This window comes from Arachis stenosperma, chromosome 6, assembly GCF_014773155.1.
Source record: "Arachis stenosperma cultivar V10309 chromosome 6, arast.V10309.gnm1.PFL2, whole genome shotgun sequence".
NCBI classification, from domain to species: domain Eukaryota; kingdom Viridiplantae; phylum Streptophyta; class Magnoliopsida; order Fabales; family Fabaceae; genus Arachis; species Arachis stenosperma.
Window position 1 is genome coordinate 65,215,697 of NC_080382.1, and position 4,506 is coordinate 65,220,202.

A 4,506-nucleotide genomic window follows, 5' to 3' on the forward strand; every position below is an offset into this window, starting at 1 on the left:
TTAATTAACAAAAAAAATGAACATTCTTACACTATTAGATACTAATAATAATTAATTAATGATTATAAATTAATAAATTATAAAAATTATTGTTCCTAACACTCCTCTTTCCAAATTATATGCAGTATACATCGAATATTTAGTCAATCTTAATGAGAATGAAATGGAAATGATGGATACATTGGTTTGATATGTCCCTCTTACTATCTTTAACAAATACTGTTATTGGTGAAATATATTTAATAAAATCCATGCATTATATGCGGTATCAATTTCATATTCATTACTTTTAACAATGATACATTTAAATAAATTTAATGATTATATGTTTTAAAAAATAATTCAATTTTGAATTTGACACATTGGTTTAGACTAAACAAAATAGTTTAAACCTTTGCAAAATAAGTAATAAAACATTGAAATTGAAAATTTATTTTTTACATATAGAATATAGCTAGAAAGAATTAGATAAATATTTTCTATACATACTATGTATTATTTTAATTAATTAATTTATATTTTTTATTACGTGGCATTATGTTGCTTTTGCCTTAGCACCACGCAAAAAATAATTTTACTATTATTTTTGCAAAATATATACTAAATTGAACTAGTTATTTATAATTCTTATAAATAACGTGCCTATTAACCCAAAGGACACCAAATTTTAACTAATAAGCTTCCAAATTTTTCCTTATTCCCTATCAGGTTAAATAAATCATCTGGCGTTATGTTGCTCACAACCGATGACCACGCAGAAAATAATGTAATTATTATTTGTGGCAAATAAATTTTCAATCCAATTACTATTTGGCATAAAAACGCATACATTACATAGTTCAATAAGACAATAACATATTGCCAAAAGACCCACTTAAATAAAAATATTTAAAATATTTTTTTTAAAGATGTTTTTTAATAATTTAAATTTAATATATATAATCGATTAAACTATATTTTTTTTGTCAAAATTAGATCAGATAAATTAATTTGATCGAAAAATTAGTAAATCGAACTTTGAACTGATCTAAATTAATATTTTTTTATAAAAAATAACTATATATATATATATTAATTTTAAAAATCTTAAGTCTTAACCCTATAACAACCAAGAGAAAAGAAAAAAATTAGAATTTAGGATTTTTAAAATTTATAATAATAATAATAATAATAATAATTTTAGTTATTTTTTATAATAATAATTTTAATTTTTTTATAAAAAAATATTAATTTAGACCAGTTCAAGATATAGTTTATTAATTTTTGGATTAAATCAATTTATTTAATTTAATTTTGACAAAAATAACATAATTTTATATATTAATTTAAACTAATTCAAGATATAATTTATTAATCTATTTATAAATATTAAAAAAAAGACGTTTTATTGTGCCTTTCATTGTCAAATCCCATGTAATTTTGGAGGAAAATAATTTAAAGAAAGGAAAAGGTCTAATGAGATTTAAGTTCCTTCTATAAATACCCTCTCCTACCTCTCCTCTCTTTTATTCCTTTTTCAAATTTTTTATTCAAAAAAAAAAAATATCCACCTTATTGTTTCTAAGATTGACACGTGTAATTTTATTTAAGAAGAATATTCAACAAATAAAGTGGTTTTAGAGTGTAATAGAAGATGAATTTAAATTTTTTAAATTTTAAATTTTATTTTAAAGAGTAAAATATAATTTTTTTATCATTAATTTCATAGATAGAATTAAAAATAAATATAAAAAAAATTATTTAAAAATAAAAAATTATACTTTATTTTTTAAAGTAAAATTCAAAAGATCCAAATCTATAAAAGATGTGAACAAATTGTGAGTTGTGAGGATGAAGATTGTATCTAGATACATCGAGTATTTAATGAGTCTCAATGAGAATGAGATGGAAATGACTATACCTCCCTCTTAGTATCTTTAAAAGGCAATGTTATTGGTGAAATAAATTTAGTAAAATTCTTGCATTAAATGCGGTATTAATTTCATTATCATTACTTAACAACCAAACATTAAATTTAAACAAATTTAAGGAGCAGATATTTCAGTAAATAATTCAAATTTGGATTTTGTTTAAATTTCTACAAATTAATGCAAGAAATAATTAATATAACATTAAGAATGAAAAAATATTTTTTACATAAGGAATGTAGAAAGAGTTAGATACATATGCTTTGTGTATACTATGTATATTTTAGTTAATTGTTTTATATATTTTGAGGAACACTTAAATAAAATGTTTATTTTATCTTTTATTAAAGATGTTTTGTGTTATATTTTAATTGATTTTTGTATAATTTATTTAGTATTTTTCGTCACATATTATTAAATTTTTTAAAATATTTTTTTTAAAAATAATAAAAAATATTTAGATTAAACTAAAACTAAAAAAATAATAAATTAATTATTAGATTTTTTTCTAAAATTATTTATATACAAAAAATATGTCACACTCATCAATCAATATATATATATATATATATATATATATATATATATATATATATATAATTTTTTTAAAGTAAAGTTGATCATACGACAAATTATATCGATAACAAGCTCAAAACTCTTAAAATTTTTACAACTAAAAAATAAATAATTTATATTTATACAATATATAAAATAATTACTATATTATTATCATATTATAGATTAAAATTTATTAATTTAAATTGTTTTTATTTTTAATATAAGCATTAGAAATAAATAAAATTCTTATAATTAAATGTAGTGTAACAAAATATATAATATTAATTAATTTTTAAAAAATTCTAAAAAATATTTTTTTTCTAATAAAGAGTTATTAGAAAATTAACATATAAAAACTAATTTCAATCAATACGATATAATAGGTTATTAAATATATTTAATATAAAACACATTGAATATAAACTTTTGTTGAGTTTAAATTTTAAATAATTTTTAATTGAATTTCAAATATTCTTATTTTAAAGGATTGGAATATTTTAACATCATCTTTTTTGTATCTTTTTTAATTGAGTCTTTGATTTTTTAAAATATAAATTTTATTTATAATTAAAGGTAATGTTCCAACACCATCAATTAGCCACACATACAAAAATACCGAAACAATTCTATAGTCATAATTATAATCTAACTTTATAAGCAATACAATAAAATTATATATAAATAATATAATTAAATTTTATCTATATCTATAGCCACATTTCATAAATAATATAATCAAATTATATTTATATTTATAATTAAAATATAAATAAAAATACAAAAAATTATCATGATGGTTAATTTTGTTCATTCATAATTTTTTTATTATTTTTGTTGTGAAAAGTTTAATTATTCTAATAGTTAATTATTTTCTAAAAAAGATAATTGAATAACACAAAAAAATTTATTAAGAGTAATTTATTTAGATGTGATAAAATATAATTGAATAATTATATACGGTAAAAAGTTAATATTATTAAAAGATAAAATTAAAATTTATTTTAAAATTAAAAATAAAATTTATTTAAAAATAAAATTAAAAATCATGCTTTTTTATTTTTTTAAAATTTATCTACGAGTAATTCTATAAGTATTTTATGATGAATAAAAATATTAAACTCATACTGAAATTTATTTGAGTAAAATTCATTTTTATTCTATTAAACGTTAAATAAACTATTAAAATGAATTTTGTTTCCTTCATTAGAGGAGAATGATAAATTTCCATACTTCCATTATGTTATAACAATAATTTGGTCTTATTATTTTTAAAGTCATGATTGCACTTCATGATTTTTTCACTTTTATCTATAAATTTTTGAATGTGCAAAATAATAATAATAATAATAATAATAATAATAATAATAATAATAATATATCACAATAAAAAGAGAAGCATATCACCAAATAATACCAAAAAAATCGATAACATGACTAGCGACTTACAAAACCTTTTTTAAGTTTATATTTATGTAACATATAAAATAATTATCATATTATTATTATTATTACATTATATATATATATATATATATATATATATATATATATATGTGGGCAAAAAGAGTCCAAGTGATTTAAAGTAAATTTTTTTTAATATTTGATTAAATTGTTCTTGTATTTACTATTCTTGTTTTTTGGGACTTTCTCTTAGCTAAAAGTATAATCATTATAATTTTTTTAATTATTATTGTTAGAGATGTTCGCAAATTAGATATAGCTAAAATTTTGATACAATCTACACTAAACTTATCAGATCAAATTCGATATCCGTACTTTTTATGTTTGGATCGGATATCAAATATATTTGTAAAATAAAAAATATTAAAATAATTTATTTTTAAACATATGTACTTCTATGAATACTTTTTACGTTTACTTTTTTCAGAATTTTTGAGAAATTTTTTAGAAAATTTTCAGAATTTTTTTAAAACTAATTAATATTATATATATTTTGTTACACTATATCTAGTTATAAAAATTTTATTTATTTCTAATACTTATATTAAAAATAAATACAAATTTAAATTAATGAATTTTA